The following is a 22,187-nucleotide window of genomic DNA, read 5'->3' as shown; positions in this document are numbered from 1 at the left end:
CTCAGATGGATCTGAATGCATGAGGCTGGTGGATCAGAGAAGGAAGACACGTCAATGTCTTTGAAAGAGCTTTGCAAAAGTCATCGCACCTGATAAGGATGACATTTCAACTTTTCAGTGGTAGCTTTCTCTGTGAAAAATGAATGAAACAGGATAACTTGGAAATGTGGTTGGAGATTAAGGCTTCCATTTTGGGCAGTGCTTGAGTGTGAGTAATATTGTTACTACTGAATTATGGTTAGTCCATTAGATTAGAATCTGGCAGATACGGGTGTTTCCAAAGTTATCAACAGATATTAAGCACAGATCAAGGAAACTTGAGATCCATTTTGTCTTGGGGTGACTTTGTGATGTGTATCCCATATCGCTGCCCTATGCCTAGAAATTAATTCTTGTGCCTTTCTATGCCTTTAAACTGAGCCTGAGAGAAGGAAAAAACCTGAGCAAAACTTCTTCAAAGCAGTTTGTAGCTTGTTCAAGGTCACACAGTGTGGGAGTGTGTCTTGTTTGGTTCAGTCCGGGTCTCCCCTTTGGGTTTTGTGTTACTGTACCATCCCAGTTTATACCCTCCTGGTTTTGTGCTCATAACCCTGCTTTCTCTATTTGTCTCCTCCCAAACCCCTGCCAATCGCTCCGGCACCCCTCCCAAGCTTCTAGAAAGTTCTGGCAGGGGCGTCGAGTGATTGGTCTTGGGGGGAGGATCCCTCCCTTCCTTTCCCAAGATAGGTTCCCTTGTGTGTCCCTCATCCCGCAGACCCGTCCTTCTCCTTCCCTGATTCGATGCCATTGTCATCCCTCCCCTGTCGCCACCCCCCCATAAAACCCCTGGCAGGCGCGTTCAGGGTTGCTCATTGCTGGACACCCCCGGGGGGCGAGGTCCCCTGTTTGGAGACACAATAAACCTTCTGGACTTCATCCACAATTGAGCCTGCCTCCTTCTTCCACCACCTGCCTCTACTGCCGCGGTCCTGTGGAAGGACCCACGAGCCAGACCTGTGGTCTCCCGGATTCCGGAGGCTGGCCCCCGCAGCCTCCTGCGCCCAGAGCTGACCGGGCAAAGTGGGAACTGCTCCAAAAAGGACGCAGAGGCAACAAAGAGATAGTATTTTTTTCCCAGCTGCCACAGGGGAGTGAGGAGGCACCCGGATTGCTGTTTCCCAGTCAGCTTTTGGCCAGTTGTTCAGTTTCTTTTTCTCCGGAGAGAGACTGAGAGTTGAATTTTTCCTTCCCTGGAATTTCGGATTTCCTCCCTTTTCTACTGGACTGCTTGATTGCTTTAACATCGGAGCACATGGGGAGGACTTTCCACCAGGCACAGAGGTCCTGGTCCTGGCCCAAGCCCCAGCTCTGAGAAGACCAAAGGGAGGACTCTTAACACTTTCCCAGGTTTTTCCTCCACAGTGAAAGGTTTTATTATTTAGCATTATTTAGTTTTTCCCATGTGTTTGTTAAGTAAATAGTTTTATCTCCTTCACTTTCCTTTGAGGAAAACTTATTTTTCCCGAACCTGGTGGGGGAGGGGTGGTTGTGCCTTCTCTCAGAGGATGTATTTCTAAATTTGGCCAAACCAGAACACATTTTAATAAGAAAGACACTTAAGCCAACTTCTATGCATCATGAGGATTTCAAGACCTCCATCTCACGTTTGTTATTTTTGGTGTAAAGCTAATTCTGTGCAGCCTGGGGCCTGCACTGTTCCACAGCCACCGTAGGGTGCCATGAAACCAGCTCTGCTTACAAGCACCCATCTCTCAGCTCCCCTCAGGGGAGAAACAGCATGAACCAAAGTTACCCACGGCATCAGGTGCACACATTTATATGCAGATATATATATTATGCATATAGACACCCTAAAGATAATGTATATTTATATATTCACACCTGCACTCTGTGCTGAACAGCTGTACCATGGTGGGCAGCAGCCCTGGATGTCTACATTGCTCTTAGTTCTGTTTTTAACTCCATGAGCTTTCTTTGCTGATGATGCTGGCATTCTTTGCCATTTAATGAGGCAATTTCTGCTCACTAACAATGCATCTGTTTCCCTTGGTAGCTGAGGGAAGCCTGAAGTTTGTTCCTAATTGCTGGCCTCCTGCTGCCCAGGGGTGCTTTCTCCCGTGTCTGTGTGTGCAGACTAATTCCTGCTGCTGCTGGGCCTGCTGACCTGATGGTGATGGTTTATTTTTATCACAGAGAAACTCTCAATTCTATTCTAAAGCCCTCATTAGGACCAGTTGTATCTCCTTGTTTTCCCTGTTAAGCATTAAGCCCATCACTATAAAGCTGCTTCTGTCCACGATGATACTGTGCCCCAAAGTTGTCTCTTTCCATTTCTAATGAGCTCATGTTACCATGTGGAGATTCCTCCCCAGATTAATCAGATCCCAGCTCCTTAGCTCAATCCCCTTCTCTGTCCTGCATGGTGGAATGACTCCTGCAAGCACAGTGTGGGGCCTCACATCAGAGTGCCGAATATAGAAATAAATACACAATGCCTGCATTTGTATTCAAAATTATTGGTTTATGTAAATTAATAATTCCTCTCTGTCTGGCTTCCCAGACCCTCCTTAATGGTTCTATTTTCATCCCTCTCCCTTGATAAATTCATGTTACCATCCAAACCAATATTCCTTCCCAAGTTATTACTCCATAACTCACCCACTGGTCCTTCTCTTCAGTCTGGAAAAGATATTGAATTGCTAATTACCTTCTGTTGTAGCACTGGAAAGTAGTTCCTCACCAATACCAATCATTCCATGGGAAGGGAGGAAGGTAATGATACAATTACAATCTCACCTAATATTTTGATACCAAATCAGAACAATGCCTCTTTACTTCTTTCAGGCATCCCATCTGCTCTGAGGGAACTCCATCATGTCACTTTATTGAACCACCTCTGCACTTACCAAGATTGTGGCCCCCGAATAAATCAGTATTTATGTCTCCAGCTGCTTGCGCCAGTGACAGGGAACGTCCTCTAACAGTGCTGGGGCACAAAGTTACTTCCACAGGTCCGCTGAGAGGGCCTGTTTCTTCCTGTGCTTCCTATCTTTCTCCTTGTCTTCCACTTGGAATTTTTACAGGATTATTTTTTTCCCGTTGGCTAGGGTGTAACACTCTGGGAGGCTGAGTGGCAAACCTGTGCTTCAGAGGAAACTTGTTGCTCAGTTTCCTTCACTTCACTGCATCTTCCAGAACACCTGGCACAGTTGATTTACCTAAATATGAATATCGTTCTAATATCGATATCCAACTGAGACGGACAAAAACTCTCTAACAGTTTAGAGTTAGAAAGTGTATGTTTTATTTGGTGCCAGGCACTGTGTGGGATAGCTCCCTAAGGCGCAGGCCCCCATACAAGCAAACACAAAGCTTTTTATTTCCAAGTATTATGAATATCCAAAATACAAATGCATATTCATAACATTAACACCTCCCATTCTCTGCTTCGCATGGAAATGCGCTTAAATGTCATTAAGCATGCGTAGTGTGTGTCCTGAATTGAGTTGGTGGTCTCGAATTGGGTCAGTGGTCCCAAGAAAGATGAAGTAACTCATCTTCCTCATTTTGATCTTTTTGCCTTTCTGAGTTTTAACAATCCTAATTACTTTAGTGACGTTTAGGTTTCCTCTCACGTGACTTTTGGATGGGTTCCCACCAAGGGAGGAAATTGGCAATTGTCCTTGTTCCCTACACCAACTTATCAAAGTTTGTATTCCTCGTTCTAAGCACAGCTAAGCAAACATGCAAATGACAGATCATCAGTTATTTGGTAATCAGTTACTAACATCTTAAAACCCATTTCAGGTCCAGCTCTCTTAACTCTAGCTGGGCCCAAATTCCTTCCTATTCTAACTAATTTCAACACAGCTAGCGTGTAACTAAAATCTTTATGTTTCTTCTAAATCTATGTTTCACAGTAACACCTGGCTGAACAGGCTCCTCAAAAAAAAACCCATAGAGAGCCTGAGGTCATCATAGCCAAAACAGAAGCTAAAATCATATTTGGAAATTAGGAATTACTCAGTTCTGCAGTCCTGCTGGCATGTAGTTGTAAAAGATCTTTTTCCCTCTCTCTGCGTTTGCACACTCGTTTAACAAGGTTTTTCTTCTAAGAATGTTAACCACAAAGCTCCAAAGGAATAACATTGTTGGGTTTTTGTTCCTTAACAATTAAAAACAAAAGAGAACAAGTAAATCCCTAGAAATGTCTCATGTAAAGTGCAAATAAAATTAAACTTAAGAGAGTTCTGCCAAAAATCCTAGGAAAAAAACCCACATATTTTATTAAAAAATCCAATAATTATTCTACAAAGAAACCCCAACATGTTCCAGGAGAGAACATGAGTACAACAGTGCTGCACAGAATGATATGCTTTCAAGCTTCCTACACTTCCTGGGCAATATCATTCTTTGAACTAACAGCTGATTCACAAATGTTAAATATATATATATATATATATAAGTAATAAAAGAAAGAAGCCCCTCAAACTACAAACCACTTGTAGTTCAGTTGAGAACCTCAGAAGAGCGTGTGTGTAGCTTTTTGACAGAGGGTCTGAGCGTCTTTCTGAGTCTCAATTCAGAACTGGCAAAGATGAACTTTAAAATGCATTTGTTAACAAGAGAAGCGGTGCTCTAATTTAAGCTGTTAAGCTCACACTAGTACAATGTAATTTATAAAAATTGAGAATTTTTTAGTTGAAATGCAAGCTGCTTGAGGTTAATAAGCCTGTTTCCACTAATGGAAAATTATTTTATTGCACTGTGATTGTGTTTATTTACTTCAGAAACACAAAAGAGACCTTTGTCACTGAGACCTCCATCCATTAAAGCTCTGCATAAGCCCTTTGAAAAATTTTCAGGAAAAATTCAATAGGAAGTGTTTGTCTTCTTCAAAACTAAAGCTTCTCTGTTTAAATATAGGAGTACTAAAAAAAAAAAAAAAATTGAAATAACACGGTTTTGTTTCTGGGGTTGAACATTTGGTCACATATTCCTTGAAACAGGTGTTAAATTTCCATCATAAATAGTTGTCCTACGCAACAATTTTCACACTGCATGAAGGTAGTGCAAGGAGAAGCATCAGGTCTGTGCTCTGTAGAATATTCCTCCCCTTGTTTGTTTGCAAGAGTCTGTCCAGTGCTTCTTGTCATCGTTGACTGATATATATTCTTACAAGAGAGAGTTTTTCCAAGCAAAGCTTGTAATTGTTCAGAAAAATTTACCTGTGCCCCATAGCTTTTGGGTTTGACGAGAGTAATTTGAAAGGTGTGGAATTATATAAAGAAGCTTGTTTCACTTCCATTAAAGACAGCTTTATTTCAACTGGTGTGTTTATTTGACTTTTTCTACTGATAGTTTTTTATGTTGTTCAGGCAGCAGTCTCCGAGCACAGAGCTGCTGTGCTGCTCCTTCCACAGTAAAAAATTTACCAGCATCTTTTTTTCATGTTGTTTTGGTCTGTATGACCAAAATAAAATATAGATTAAACCATGAAGAGGTCAGAGATAGCAAAGGCCTGTCTTTCAGTTTCAACTTCTTTGCTTATTAAATTTTATACCAAATCAGGAAAACAAATGTTGCAGTATGTAGGGATTTCTTACCTGATCTTCAGTTCCATAGTTCTGTCAAACTGGAATAGTTATATCCTATGTACTTGGTATTCACCTGGACTTAGTCTATGCACAGTTGCTGAAGAGAGGGGTTAACAATTTCAGCTGCATAAAGCTCTTCTGGCAATCCTTACCCTGCAACAGAGAAAGATTTGCAATCAGCTGCTGGTTAATACAATATATCCCAGTTAATAGAATGAAAATATACAGGTCAATAAAAAAAACCCTACAATGTGGTGAATAAAATGCATCACCAAATTAAATATGATGAATAGAATAAAATTGCAATAGTCCTTTTTTTTTTAATTTGGAACAACAACCTTTTTTTTATCTCTGTTGTGATGCCCGCTATTCCTTTTTGTATTTGGAAGTTTTGCTTGAAAGTGGTGAAGCTGAAGCTGACAATGATCACATTTCTCATATTTCTGTGTGTTTTGTGTCTTTCTGTATTTTAGTGAATGGAAATACAACTAATGCCCTTCCCACGTGCTGGTAGATGTGTTCAGGAAGCCCCTCAGGATAGTAAGCTAAGGAAAGGACAAAACCAGCCCATGTCCAGCTGGATCCTAGACATGGTGATGTTTAAAATGGGTATAAAACTCCTAAGCCAAGACACTGAGCATCCTCATTACTCTGAGTTGTATTTAGGACTTCGGCCTTTCAGGAGGTTGACCCAGGACTTCTCTTTCTATCTCTTTGCTCTTGTTTCCATTAGGGAAAACTACAGTACCTCTGGCACTGCCACTTATTTAAATTTGGAATATTCAAAGTAGTATTTTGAGGTGAAAATTGGAAACACATGCAAGCGTTTCAGTTTACGCAACATTTTGAGCAGAAGCAACATCCAACCTTCCACCCTGCAAACTCTCTGCACTCTGACAGCTCTCCTCAACCATAAAGCCCTAGTGCAGCTCTAAATCTTCACTATCCAAGACTAAACAACTCCAGTTAGTGAATTCTGCCCCAAATACCAAGCTGGACTCAACATCTTCCACAAGAGACAATGTAGAACATTAAAAGAATATAATGTAGAATATTGAAACAGTATTTATATAGTGTAGCAGATTAATTAAATAGGATAACCTGTAGACAGAGACACTATGATGAGTTGTGGCCTGTGTAATGAAAAATCATTTTTGTGCAATTAGCAGTATTTTTGAAAAGCTGTTGTCTGGGCAAGGTAAATCAGTTTGACACTGCCACATTCCCTTATCTTGGGGTACTGGTAAATAAAGTATTTTCTTTTCCCTGTTAGGGAATTACCAGAAAAGAAATGGAGACTCAGAGTTTCTATTTGTAATTATTTCCTGCATTACCTGGCTAGGAAATGACAGGCATGAGGTCACTCTAATTATGTTACCCTGTCAAGGAATGACAGAATAAAATCCCTATGGATTTTTTTTAAAGTATTTATGCATGACTGGTTTGGTAGGTGAACTAAAAGCTAATTTTTGGTTCAAACATACAACTTCTTCTGTCTGAAAAATAAAAAGTAAAATAAATCACAGACGAAAACTTAGAAATAGAGTTTAATTCTTCCTTGAGCTGACAGCTTATGGTTTTCCAGGAACAGCGCAATGACACCATCTCTTTGTGTAAATGTCTTTTGAAGCAAAGCTTGCATTTCTTTTGCAGATGTATTATTTGCTGGAATACATTCCTCCCACTCAAACAAAATATAAAGGAGAGTCCTTTATATTTCTGTGTGAACTGCAGCTCATGAAGAGATGGAGGTAATGACTTTAAATTGGGAGGGAGCAGGTTTAGATCAGAAACCAGGAAGAAACTCTTCTCTGTGCGGGTTGTGAGGCCCTGGCAAAGGCTGCTTGGAGAAGCTGTGACTGCCCCATCCCTGGAAATGTTCAAGGCCAGGCTGGATGGAGCTTGAAGCAACCTGGTCTGGTGGAAGGTGTCCGGATCCCTGTTTTTATCTGGTTTTAAGCTGCTGGTGGCTGCCTGTTTGACTGTGTTCATTCAATGAACTCAAAGCATGGAAATCTCATGTGAAGGGTTCAGGTGGGATACTTCAGAGGGCAATTAAAAATTCTGGGGTATTTGAATAGATGAATTTTTTACCTAGTTTGTGAGAGAAGTGGTAAAGAAACCAAGTAATATTAACTTATATTTCCTCATTCTAACATATGACATTTCTTTGAGAAAAAAAGGGTACATTTTGTAGAAACCTTATGAAGGGATCAAAATGAAGCAAGAGATGCATATTAGAGGTTCATATTCCCTATCTGAGTGTAGGACAAGATTATAGAAGAAATGGAATCACCTCTCTGTTTGTATAAACCTAACTGAATGTGTGTTATATTTTGCTGTCACAATTTTTTGCTTCCAGATAAGCACATTATTTTTTATAAATGAAGCTCAGTGTGCACAGGGTTCATTCCCTAAAACTGTCATCTGCGTGTCAAGGTTGGGCCCTCTGGTCCCAACTCTGTTCTCTGACACAGTGTCTTGATCTACAGGCACCAACAGTTCAGTGCACACAGAACTACTTGTTATCATTATAAAGCAAGTAAAAATTAAACCAAATTGAGGTCATAGTTACCTGACTGCTTCACAGCTGCTCTCTCAGATAAAAAAGCTGAAACAGCTGAGGTCAAGACAAGGCCAGAGGTGTCCTGAGACACTGCTTGCCAAAATTCATGTTTACTGGGCTGCATTTTTGCATCCAATTTTGCATGTACAACCAGAGAGTGGAAATAGCTTTATCTGGGCAGAAAGGCAAATCCTTTATGAGTCCTGGGTCAGAACAAAGAAAAACAGAGTTTTGTGAGACACATCTTTAATCAGTTTACTTAGATCTGCCTCTGGTTTTTTTTTCTTTTTTTTTTTTTTAAGAGGATAAAATAGTGTTCTCCACATCTACGATAAATGTCAATTCACATCACATTAATTAGTTTACTTGCCTACTGTGAAGTTTAGTGAAGTTACAGGGAAATACTGCACAATAACACTTGTTTATTTCTAAATACAGCTCTGAAGACTAAAGAAAAATCATGAATGAGAAACTCCTTTCAAACTGTGCAAATATCTGACACTGCAAATTTAACCTGCCCAACCTCTCACAATTAGTCTCTTTAATTTTTAATTACCTAAATTCATTTAAGCCGCTCCTTACTGATAAGTTATGTCTTACTATTACTGCCATTTCAGTGACATCAGCTGAGAGTAAGTTAGACACTTTGTTGTCTTCCTTGAAATTGTGGAAGCTTTTGTTCACACCTCCATTCTCAGGATTTTCCCAGGAATCTATGGCTATATCTGAACACTGATGAGAAGTGAAGGAGTATCCTCTTAATATGCAGAATTCCTACAGAGTATAACCAACTAGCCATTGGCTTCCTAGTTTTTTGGGGTTTTTTTGGAGATAAATTGCCAAAGTAACTGGTTTGTTCAGCCTTTTCTGTGTTATGTTAATGCTCTGCTTCCTCCACACATCAGAGTGTACCTCAGATCTGAGGGACCTTTCAGCCACCTCCTTTCAAGTGGAAATCCTGAACCATCTTTTTACTTTTCATTATTGACAATAGCTATTTTGAGTTTGGTTTTAGTTTACTCTTTTTTTTTTTTTTGCCTTAAATTCTTTATCAACACCTGAATTTAACAATCTTTCTTGTCCTTGTGTTCTTTCGTTTTTTCCCTTGAATCCCATTCTAAACCAGTTCCATGCTTCCTCATTCAGTTCTCCATGAAAGACTTTTCACTCAAACACCTTTAAATCAAGTAGGAATTAAAAACCTAAGATAGTAGAAGTGGAAAAGACGGGATAAGCTTGGACAGAGAAAAAGTATCCAGAGCTGAACACCCCATTCCATACCTTATACTATGACACTGGCAGTTCAAATTTTCTGATTCTGAAAAACAATTCCAGAATCTGAAGTTCTGGACCAGAACAGGGTTATGAAATCACATTAAAAGATACAATCTAGCTACTATTTCAAGAATGCTGTTGCTTTATCAGCAGGCAGGACTTTCTTCATTTCTCCATCTACAAATATCCAGCCTGTTTTCTGAGGTCACTGCAGTCACCACATGGACTTGGTGCTGGACACTGATTCCAGGCATTTTTCTGACCTATACAGTCTGTGAATTAATTGGCTCAGGCTTTGCTTTACCCCTTTTCTACAGAAAAAAGTTCCACGAAGTTTTGGATTTATGATGCTTACGTGATACTGATCATGAGGAATACGTTTCTTTATCACAGGTGAGAGCCACCACAAGGTAATAGTACATAGTCTTCTCCTGCCCAGCCACACGAGCAGGAAACACTGGCAACTGTGCCTGTGAGAGCACAAGATGTTTGCAGTGGCTGCAATGAGGGACACAAGGGATAAGCCTCATTAAGCACTTGTCACAGCACCTGCTGTCTGAAACAATACCACTGTTTGACATCTCTGTTAAAAGGCTCTGGCATTTTAATGTTATCCTTCATATCCATCTTCACACATATTGCTTGCCTCTTCTCTTGTGTCAAAATAGCAATTAATTTCCAGCCTGCCACTGACAACAATGCACTGAGTTTTATAAATGCTCAAAAATGTTGAGTAGTTAAGTCGAAGTGCTGGTGCTTGGCATTGATTTATGCCTGCTTCATGTGCGATCTGCTATTTTCTCATTAAAAAGTGAGACTTACTGCTTACTTGCCATTTTCTCTTTGATTATTGGTATGCTAGTTTGCATAAATTGGGTTGTCATGTGTATGTCACATGGGATTCCAAATACAGAGTTCATTTCCATCTGAGTTGGGAATAGCAGAAGGAGGACATTTAAGAAAGAAAAAAGAAAACACAGTTGTCAGGTCCTTTACCAGTGACCTGACAACTGTGTATAAAGCAACTTCATTTTCCAGGTTCAAAGGTCCTTTTGATATGCTTTCCAGACCCGAAGTGCCTTAGGTGGATGATACAATTAACATCAGTCAAAGGTGGTTTTCTATCTTCTTCCATACATTCCCTGTAAGAAGAGAAAGTTTGTCTTGATATGGACAAGAATTTCCTCTGCCTCTGGTTCCTGGCCATGAAGAAGATACATAAGAGTTGGTATATTAGAAGTCTTGGTATTAAAAAAAAAAAAAAAAAAAAAAAAAAAAAAAAAAAAATCTGTATTCCTTTTTCTTCCTCTCTAATCTTAGTAGCCTTTTACTGAAAGATTTCTAGTTAGGAGAGTTCAACCAGCACAAACATACTGTATACCCTCAATGACAGACACCATTTGAATTCAGTCTCTCTGCTGCCACTGAGAAAAGCCTCCTTTAAATCACTTTCCTTAGCTGTCCTTTCCTAGGGAAGCAAAGCAAGCACTCTCCTTTCATTTTCAATTATTTTAAAAACTCACCTGCTAAAATGCTGTGTTGGAGCTCAGCTCCTGTGCCATGGGGAGTTTAATCATTGGTTTGAATTGAAACAGGCTACAAACACCTATGGAGGCAGGAGAAGCATTATTAGGAAGGTATTTATCATAGAAGAGAGATGCAAAACCATTAGACACGTCTCTATGTGTTTAATATAAAGAAAAGCAGTTTCTGAGAATTGAAAGTGTGTGACCTTACTCCTCAACAGTGATTGAATAACAGCTCTGTGTGGCTCTGCTTTCTCAACTACAAGTACTTCTAAGCCCTATTTTCAGTGACATGTTGATAAATCAATTGAAAACTTACCTGAGTTTTGTCTAGGGATTGAAATCTACAGGCAGGTCTAGAAGTAAAAGATGGAAGTTTTTTACTGAAAAACAGGATTTATATTTTTTCACAATTGCTTTTGTCACTTGAGGATTTATCAGGAGAATTATTGAGACAAACCACTGTGCTGACTCACAGCTGATCTCAATGAGATGCCAATAGCTGAATGTCCCTCTTTGAGGAGCACAAGGCACAGCAGACAAAAACCTAAGGAAGTGCATGTCTTTCTTGGATTTGAGGAATGTCTCTAATCTGGTTTCTACACAGGCCTGCCAATGGTTCTTCCACAAATGCCATTTGATGGGTTGTTATTTAATTCCTTTCCACTGTATTCTACGAAGAGGATTTAATGGGAAGTAATACCTTGTGGTGCTTGGAGTTAAAAGCAAGGGTCGTTTGGTGGGAGTTTGGTCAGTGCACTCAGCAGGAGCTATAGAGGCGCTGTCTCTTAAAGCATTTTCAATGCCATCAACACCTTGAGGGATCTGTGCTGGGTCACAGTGCCATTTGTGCTGTTGAGAAAAACTCAGTGCCTCAGCCCTGAGAGTGTGTGAAATAATTTCATTTTTATAACACAATAGACTCTGAAACTGACAGAGATGCTCACTTTGCTCCACAAACTGAGCCTTTTTCTGATGTTCTGTTGAAAGGTTAGATGGTGTCAGAGTGCTATGACCAGTTCAAGCTTTAACTGATCCAGTATTGGGTCAGTTATCCCAACAATTCCCAGGCAGTGTTGGCTCTATGTGGTAGGTTAAAGACATCTGCACTGTCTCTTCCAGAACACTTCCTGGCAAAGTGCTGTAGGTGTGGAAACAAAGTACAGGGAATAAAAATATATACTATGAATTAAATTTAAAGCATGTGAACAAGAAGGAGCATAATTTATTTCTTAAACTTTTTCTACATAAGAAGCAGAAGTCAGAAAACACCCATATTGGAAGAAATCATACAGGAACCTTATTCAGGACTGTGCTTTGTGATGGTCTTGAAGTGCTAGTGACAAGAATTAGTGTCAGTGTAGAACAGAAATGTGGATCCTGCCAGGCATGTACAGTTATTTGCTTACGTATCTCACATTTTTAGAGAAGCAGGATGCCTCCAACACAGGAGAGCATTTTAGCCTGGATATTCCTGAGTGTGGCTGGGGCATCCTTCTTCCCTGTGCTATTCCCTTCTGTAAGATCCACCAGCTCGTGAGTCTCTGTGTAACTGTGCCGTGTGGCTAATGATGTTTTAAATGCAGATTCTGGCATTTAATACAATTAAGTGAGAGTCTCATTACACAAACAATTTGCAACAAGATCATCCCTAGGGCACAAAACCTTGAAATTGAATGAAATAGCAAACTGCGAACAATAATAAATGTGCACAGAAGTTTGACAAGGAGGCAGTCAGATGCAAATAAAATTGAGAGGAGAAGCCCATTGCTAAAGAAACATCACAAGCTGGACTGAAGCTGCCTGCCTCTAGGGAGCTGTTGGGATGCCAGTGTATAAATTAATGTGGTGCAGAGAGAAAAAAAAGAATAGGAACAGCAATTAATGGAATACAACAAATGCTTGGTGTCTGGGTTTTGATCAACTTGAAAGGCAATTGCTTTTTCCTGAGCATGTGAAATTGCCTACAGCATGGCATGGCTATGTTCCCAAAAGCGCACTGCTCCTCTGAATAAGGCTGTTCAGGAAGGGCTGGGTCATTGATAGCTTTTATCTCATGCAAATATACATTTGGTCACATTGTTGTGGACTTTCTGGTTTCTCACACTAGCCTGCTGGACCTAGGATATCTCTTGGGTAAGTGCTCAAACTAGAAGCTCCCTACCACCTGTTCTCTGCTCCAGGGCTTTTACTTGATTGTAAAATCTACCACTTTTTTTTGTGTGTGCCTTTCAGCTGAAACTCTCCTGTGTGCCCTACTGCTAGCATGTAAGATCTCCTTGCAGTGCAGGAAAAACAATTTTTTACTCTCTTTGATTGGGACACAGCTGTGTCACTGCCTGAACTTTCCATCTCAGATGCTCAGACAGTTTTTCCTCCAACACCTGCGATAGCAATGTCCCTTAAGGTGATGCAGACATGGTGGGCATGCAGCACCCAAGCTGTTCCTGATCTTCTGGGAACTAACTGCTGGTCCTGAACCCATCCTTTGCTGTTTACTTCTATACTGTACTTGTGGCAAAGGCTGTTCCTGCCAGTGTTGTAGGTTACTTGGTCTAACCACAGCACCATGAAGAGTAGAAGCTGAAGAAATAAATGTACATTTTTCTGACCAGTTTATACCTGGAGTCTGTATTTGGACTTACATTGCTGATAGAAGTGAGAAATTCCTGGCAAACAAGTAATAAGTCATTGAATCTAGCATGTATTTCTTTGGCTACAGAATGGGGAAGAGAATCTTCATCACTTTCTTCCTCCTTACAGATGTGGTTTTAACCCAGTATGGGAACACCTAGACCCCAAGTTTTACATAACTAAAAATATTTGCATAGGAGGTAGAATCCCATCAGGCAAAGTGAATCTTACTGCAACAGCAGGCACAGAGCATCCACACTTTTGAGTCCAGTGAATTCGAAACACAGGTTTTGAAACCTGCTCACCAACACTTAGGGGCCACCTTAGTCCCTGGACTTTAGAGGGTAAGAAGAGAGAACAGAAAGTCTTTTATACAAAAACCAAAACCACAAAGCAAAACTTCATGGTAACTGCCCTGAAACTGCACTTCAGTTTTGGGATGAACTTGGTCTGAAATGGTTCTTTGCTGAACTTCACAAGCAGCTTCTGCCTCTTTCTGTTTGCTCACTTGGGTTTGTTTGTCTGCAAACAGCATCTCAGGTTGTTCTAGTGCTGCTCCCCCCCGACTAAAATCTCTCTGTACATTCTGCAGCCTCCACTGAATATCTGCATGAACTGTTTTGTGTGATGTCTGCACAAGTCTTGTTAAACCTGAAGCTGTGATGCCCTGGTTTGGGTCACCCTGTCTCCTGGACATGCTGCTCAGGTCTGCCAGGATGGTTATCCTCCCTCAAGTGAGCTGAGCTAGTGGGAGCGCTCCAGGGACATTTAAGAGCGCAGGTACCTCAGGTGGAAGAAATTCTCATTGTCTGTGCCTGTTCAGGCTGGCTGTGACTGTGCCGAGGGGAAATGGCATTTGTTACCTGAGTAGCTCCAGGAGGACTGAAGGTCATGGTGAAATACTCTGGTGAGGACGGTGGCAAAGGAACAAAACTGGGATTAAGGGGAGTTTTCAGTAATAATTGCATCTTGTTCTGGCTGCTGTGCTGTCACAGGTAGTTTAGCCACTGGCTAAGGTAGCTCAGAAGTGATTTTGGAATACTGCTGTTGGACTTTAAATGGTACGGACTCTTCCTCATCCAGATGTGTGGCTGGGAGCCTGTGTGTTTATCAGTGACACACAAGCTGAGAGAGGCAGACAAATTCTTGTAAAAACTCCTGGGGTTCAGGTGCCCTCCTGCATCCTTCTGCTTGCTGGAAAAGCTTCTTGCCAAGCAATGGAAGAAATATCTCCCTCTTCTTGTCCAGTAGTATCATCTTGGCTACCTGCATCTTGCAGCTCATGTCAAGGGAAGTGCTGGAGACCTGGACATCTCATAGACTCAAAACTCACCTCTTCTCATACGTTTGATAATGTCCTTCAGTGAAGAATCTCTTTTTATTGGGGGAACCTGAAAATACTCTAAGCCAAAGTAAAAGAAAACAAAGACATTAAAGCACTGTAGATACAAAAATGCTGCTAGCAAGGATTTTCTTGCTATTTTCTAAGTCCATGAGAGACTTTTCTCTCTCACAGAAGAGGTAGCAGGGTATGTAAACAACCAAGCCACCTGCAACCTTGAAAAGTCTTGTTTATGGTATAGTAGAAAAATCTTTTGACAATGGATGCTTTAGGATTTTAGCCAATCACCCCCAAGGGGTGGCTGGTCCTTTGTCCAATTAGACTATGAAGAAAAAAGTCTATAAAAGAGTTTGTAGAATAATTAAATAGATCAATCTTGCTGCACAATTCCTGCCTGCAGGATCTTCTCTCCTCCTCCTCCCTATGGCTGTGGGACACGGTGATATACCCTAGGGCCCAGGCCTGCGGTAATATTTGGTGCTGCCCGATGTGATCTGCATCTCTGACGTGTCCTGGTGCTGCGAGCCAAGCCGAATTTCTCTAGAGGTACGCTGTTCCCCTTCCCCCCCTGGGACTGGGAAGTCCGACAGGACGGAGAAATGGCGAACAGTGGCTCACAAACCAACGCTGTGGTAATGGTCTGGAAAGGTGTGTTTAGTATAATGCACACCTCCATTCCTGAAAACTCAGTTCGGGAATTATTAGACTGGGCTACCTTAAAAGGGATTTCCATGGACAGAAATACTGCCCTGGACTTTGCCTTATGGCAGGAACTTGGCTGTACTGTCCAAGACAAGCTCCCAACGGGGGAGCCAGCAGCATTAGAATTATACAAAACCTGGCGTTTGTTAGTTATGCTGCTGACAGACCTTGACTGTGGCAGCAGAGCTGGCTCACCTATTTTGGTGATGAGCGACGGAGAAGGACCCTGCTGACCGGGCTTCCAGGGCGAACGATGGTGGATCCGGAAAACCCCCCCCAGCTCCACAGGGAGAGCCTGCGCCGCCTCACCCTGCACAATCGCAGGACTCCGCGGCCCCCAGGGACCCTGTGCAGGCAGAGGCGGGGGTGTCGGGGCAGCGGGAGGGCGCACAGCTGGCCTTGCCGCTCAGCTCAGCGGCAGCCACGGCTTATCCAGGGCCACGAATTAGCGACTTAGCAAATTGGACCCCCAGAGTGGCTCCTAGCCCGTTTGCGTATGCACCGGCAGGGCCAAAATCGCCTGGATCTAACTTCTTAGCTGGCGTAGCGCCGGGCGTGCCTGCACCGAGACTGCCCGGGTGTGGTCCGCTGCCCTCCTTGGCGCTGGACTGTCCTGCACCACTGCAGAACCGAGCCATCGACCTTTTAATAGAGCATCTGCCTTTGCTGACAGAGTTACCAAACATATCCCGAAAGCTGGGAGAATTGCTCAGCCTGCAAGAGCAGCTGCTGCAGATAACAGAGGCACCCTGCTGTGCGGGGTGCGCCAGGCCTGCGCTGCCAGCACCACCCACGCCGCCCGCAGGAGCTGCGGCTCCAAACCAGGAAGCGGCACGGCCGGCGGCAAACCCGGAAGCAGCACTGCCGCGGGAAAACCCAAACGCGGCCGGGGAGCGAGTGACGAGCGCGGCGCCGGGCACGGCTGCAGCCCCAGAGACGGCGGCAGCAGCTCCAGCACCTGTTCGGATGGGATTGGCCGAGATGGCATCCTGTAAAGAAGCTGCTGTTCAAACTGCAGCACAGCCAGCTGCAGTCTGTGCTGTCTGTTCTGGCTCTAGCGAACTTAGCCAAAGTGCCCCTCTCCGTCCACCTCTGTTCGCTCCCAGCGTCTCAGAGTTGCCTTTGCCTGATGACTCATCATCGGGAAGTGAGGCAGATGAGGTTCTGGCCCCAGGTCGTCAGGCGGCTGTAGCCGCGCGGCGAAGGAAAAGGCTGCGCCGGTCTGGCCCCTGGACCTTTCAGGACTGCATGGTAGCAGTGCGTCCACTACAACCGCTTCTTAGAGTCAGTTAAAATGCAAGCATTGGAGGAGGGTGACTGGAGGTTATTGGAAACACTTGGAATGCCAAATAGATTTGAGGATTCTGGGGATAATCGAGAAGCTGTTAAACTTCATCCACAGGCTGTGCCAGAAGTTGAGGATGGTAGGGATTCCCCAAAAGAGGAGATCCAAGCTTTCCCAGTATATAAAACTGTCGCGGGTTCGGTTTGTAACCGGGCGGAAACACCAATTTAGTGTAGTGGTTTGGTCCAAAATACTCATTACTGTTTATCTGCTGTGAGATAAGAATTAGGAGAAATGCAAAGCAGGCACCAAACTTGAAAGAATATAAAGAAGTTTATTAACAAACCTAAAAGAAGGGAGAAAAAAAAAATTATACCACCTTCAGAACTCTCCTCCTCCCCCCACCTTCCTCCCTTCTCCCACTGACAATGTAAAAAGACAACCCTTAAGATGTTCAGTCTGTTTACCACTTCCATAATAACCTTGTCCAGTCCATTTAGAAAGAGAAGTCTCTTCTTGCTCATGCTATGAATGAAAACATTATCACAACGAGACAGCCGCCCACTTCCAAATAGTGTTCAGTCCATTTAGGAAGAGGAGTCTCTCTGCCTGCGTGTGAGTCCTTTCCCCCAGCTTGCAGCTTTTCCCGCAGCTGCTTTCGAGGGTCCACTCTTGAAGTTTTTTGGGGTACAGTTTTAAGGTTGAGCCGTTCAGAAACAAAAACAGAGGCCCTTCTCCTTCCCTGGGAGCAAAGGGTCTTCATCATCTTCATCGTTAAGACTATCTCTGGGAACATCTCTAGGGACTGAGGTTTTCTCCTTTCCCGTTTAGAGCAAAAAGTCCTCATCTGGTCCATCTCTCCCTGTCCAAACTTCTCATGAAATTACAGCTGCATCAGCATCTGCCTATCTCAGCGCAGGTGCTTTTGCTCATGAGTTGAACACTCCACCCCCCATATCTTCATGAAATTACAACGGGATACTCTGATATATCATAGCTTCACAACAGAATTTCAGCTTTAAGCATCTCCTCTCTCTCTTCCCTCAGGTTTTCAGCTCTTCACAGCAGTAAAAGGGTTAATCTCACCTCGGCCTTGCAGCTTTGCAGCTGGAATGTTGAATTTTTCTTATCGCAGTGGAGAGGGGGGAGAGCCGAGCCGCTCCGGCTGCCCACGGCAAGGCAGTGGGGGGGGTTCCACGGCTGGAACAGGTCCATGGCTCCAGGATGGCCGTGGCCCGGCCCGGCCTGGCCCGAGCAGGGCCTGGCCGGGCCCGCTGGCCCCCACACAGGGCCCGCAGCCACCTGTGCCAGCACCGGAAACAAGAGAGAGCTTGGGGGGGAGTTTGCCCATTCTTAAACGTGGATCACAGAAGTGGTCACAACTTTTAAGTGGCTTAGAGAATTGTCCATATTCAAACTGGCCAGCTGATAGTTTCTATAAGCACCCCTTAGCAAGGACATCCCTTCCGGGACTATGTTTGCTAACCTATGACAAAGGCTCTCCCAAATTCAGGGGAGCATGACAAGCATGAGGTAATTGCTTGGAAGGTTGCCCAGGACCTGCAATCCAAGATGGCACAACATGGGCTAGGTTCTGCTGAGGTTATGCAGATAATAAGGGTGATAAATACAGATTTGCTTGCTCCATTTGATATCAGACACTTAGGTCAAATTCTATTTCAACCTATACAATTTACAGTTTTTGAGAAAACCTGGAGAAAGCTGGCCAACAAGGCTGCATTAGGGAATTTGCAGCTCCCTGCTGCCGATCCTAGATGGACAGCAGGAATGGATGCTTTGATGGGGACTGGCCCCTTCTCTGATCCCAGTCTACAGGGTAACTTGTCCTCTAGCGTCCTGCAGCAAGCTCAATGGGTCGGCATGGCTGCCCTGTTGAAAACCATAGAGTTTTCTGCACCCAGTAAGTGATATACTGAAATAGTTCAAGGGAAATCAGAATCATTCCTCTCCTTTGTAGAGAAAGTCGCTGCTTCTCTCGAGAAGCAGGTTGAGGATGATGGGTTAAGACAGATGTTGTTAAGGCAGTTGGTGAGAGATAACGCAAATGAAGAGTGCAGAAAAATCATAGATGCCTTACCAGGGGATCCTGAGGTAACAGACATGGTCGAAGCCTGCACTAAGGTGGGATCTGGGAACCAGAAAAGGTCTGCTTTGGCTGCGTTCCTGCAGCCTGTTCACGCATCTTCTGGTCGTGAAACAAAGCAACCAAAACAGGCAAAAAACCGGAAGCGGCCTAAGCCGAGCCAAAAAGAGAACACAGCGATCCCCCAGTGCAAGAGGTGTGGCAGGCCAGGGCATTGCTCGGACCATTGTAGATCCCTGACTCGGCCGTTGTCGGGAAACTTCCGCCGGGGTGCAAGGAGGGGGAATTGCTCTCTGATGCAGTCGCTCCCCCAGAGAGTGGCACAGGTACAGGCACAGGCCTACCCAGCCACCCTAGAGACAGCACTCAGGGATCAGATGGTTTTGACATCCACACCGCAGCCGAAGTCGTCTTAGACTCTAGTGGTATTTATAAGGTTCCCTTGGATGCATATGGACCCTTAGCCCAGGGATCCAATGCAATGCTGGTGGGGAAACCTGACGTGGTGGGGAAACTATCAAGGAATCTTAGTGCACTCAGGAGTTACTGACACTGACTGTAAAGGCCAGATTTGCGCTATGGTCTCCACGCAAAAACCCCCTGTAACTATTCCTGAAAAGACCCGCCTTGCTAAATTAGTGCCTTTTAAGTCTTGTGTCCCCAGGATTGAACAACAAACTCACAAAGATAACGGCAGTGGATCTATGGGACTTCTGCAGGCCTTCTGGACTGCAGACATCTCTGACCAAAGGCCACAGATGACATGTACCCTGATCCTGCCGAACGCCCGTCCGCCCTGGACTCAGCTTTGAGGTTTGATTGATGTGGGTGCTGATGTAATCATCATCTCCTTCTCTGCATGGCCTCCCTCATGGCCTTTAGCCCCGGTGGGATCGGCCATCGCAGGATTAGGAGGAGCCACACAGAGCTATTGAAGCGAACGTCCTGTAGTGGTGAAGGATTCAGAGGGGCACACAGCTACAATTAGGCCTTATGTTGCTACCACTTCCCTCAACCTTTGGGGACGGGACGTGTTGGCAGCTTGGGGCGTACGGATTGGGACAAATTTTTAGCAGGGGTCACTGTGCATAAGGGCGCAGAGTATCCTACACTGCCTTTGCGGTGGTTCATTACCAAACCAATCCGAGTCAGACTCCGCTCAGTTAGTTGAATTAAGGGCTGTTACCATGGCTTTTCAATGATTCTCACAGGAACCTCTGAATTTGGTTACTGAAGCCGACTAGCAAAAGCTTTGTATACAATTAATCACCTTACAGTACCACAAAATTCAAATAATCCTGTTATTCTGAATCATTTTCTCTCATTGCAGTCTGCAGGCAAGACACAACTGCCCCAGGCAAAAGTCTGGGTATGGAATTTACTCACTAACCAGTGGGAAGGCCCGCATGAGCTTATCGTTTGGGTTCGTGGGTATGCTTGCGTTTCCACAGATACTGGGGTACGGTGGCTACCTTCAAAATGCGTTCACCCTGACCTACGGCACCAGAGGCAGAACAGGCAACCTCCAAATGATGGCCAGAACGCCAACCATCCAAATGGCAACCAGAATGTAGATCATCAGCCTAATGACTCTTCTGATGGTGACCAAGATGTCAACCATCAGGCAAATGGTCCTTCTACAAGCAGAGACTGGGATGGTCCTTCCACAAGCTGAGACTGAACTTTAAATTTCTTGTTATGGAGTCAGATAGTTAAAGCCTTAAGGACATATTTAGAATTAATAACTGATACAAATTTCTATTTAGGATTAATAGTAGAGTTGTTCTCTTATCAAACAAAAAGGGGGAATTGTAGATACAAAAATGCTGCTAGCAAGGATTTTCTTGCTATTTTCTAAGTCCGTGAGAGAACTTTTCTCTCTCACAGAAGAGGTAGCAGAGTAGGTAAACAACCAAGCCACCTGCAACCTTGAAAAGTCTTGTTTATGGTATAGTAGAAAAATCTTTTGACAATGGATGTTTTAGGATTTTAGCCAATCACCCCCAAGGGGTGGCTGGTCCTTTGTCCAATTAGACTATGAAGAAAAAAGTCTATAAAAGAGTTTGTAGAATAATTAAATAGATCAATCTTGCTGCACAATTCCTGCCTGCAGGATCTTCTCTCCTCCTCCTCCCTATGGCTGTGGGACACGGTGATATACCCTAGGGCCCAGGCCTGCGGTAATAAGGCACCTGTTGTCAGTATTCAGGATAGAGAAACTGCAAATATTTGCAAAATGATCTTGTGGAGAAAGGAAAAAACAAAGCAGGGTTTACTCTGTTAAAGCTAAGAATAAAAGTCTGCCTGCTTATGCATTCAACTGCTTTCCAGGCATCCACCTGCTGGGGATTTTACCTTTCTGTCTCTTTGGAAAGGTTTGGATTAGTGCTCTTTGTTGTGTGAAACAAAGCTGGTTTTCACTGGGAGCCCAGCACAGGCATGTGTCCATCTGTGGAGGTCTCATCACAACTGCAGCAAACTCAGGGTGTTCCAACCTGCCTTGTGGAGTGTTTGATTTCCAAACATCTGTCTGGAAACTGTGTGTTCACACAGACAGCATGGTTCTGATATTATCTTACCCATAATCTAAACATAGAAGCATTTTGCATGCACAGTCTGTTTACAAGGGAATGACATTTTCCTTTAGGACTGAAATCACCACTAACTGCTTTAGAAATACCATTACTTGTTTGATGTCTCTCCAGGGAACACATAAAATATCTCCATTACTAAATATATTAGTTCCACTGTATTTATCTGAAAAATATTACTATGTTTTGCAATAGTTATAACAGCAGAAGATTGGTTTAGTGATCAATTTCCCATTTATTTGATGTTTACGCGTGAAATGATCGTTCCACGTGGTGTGCTCTTGATTTCTTAAAGCTTTATGCTTTGTTTCTTTCTACTTCAATCTTCTTTGTTATTTCTTTCATTACCATCAGAAATGTTGTGCATTTTGTCCTTTGAACTTGCTAAGGCAGATGGGCATGCTTCTCTTTTGGCCTGTTATAGTGTTATAATTTTTAATGCTTCCTGTAAAGCACTGTGCTACACATGTTCCCTATACAAGTCCAACTACTAGACCTAAAACAATGTAACATTTATCATCAAAAAGGCTGTAAAGAAAGGAAAAAAACCCAACCAAACAGGAGT

Source organism: Coloeus monedula (assembly GCF_965178545.1).
Source record: "Coloeus monedula genome assembly, chromosome: Z".
Taxonomy (NCBI): Eukaryota; Metazoa; Chordata; class Aves; order Passeriformes; family Corvidae; genus Coloeus; species Coloeus monedula.
Note: the sequence above shows the minus strand (reverse complement) of the source record.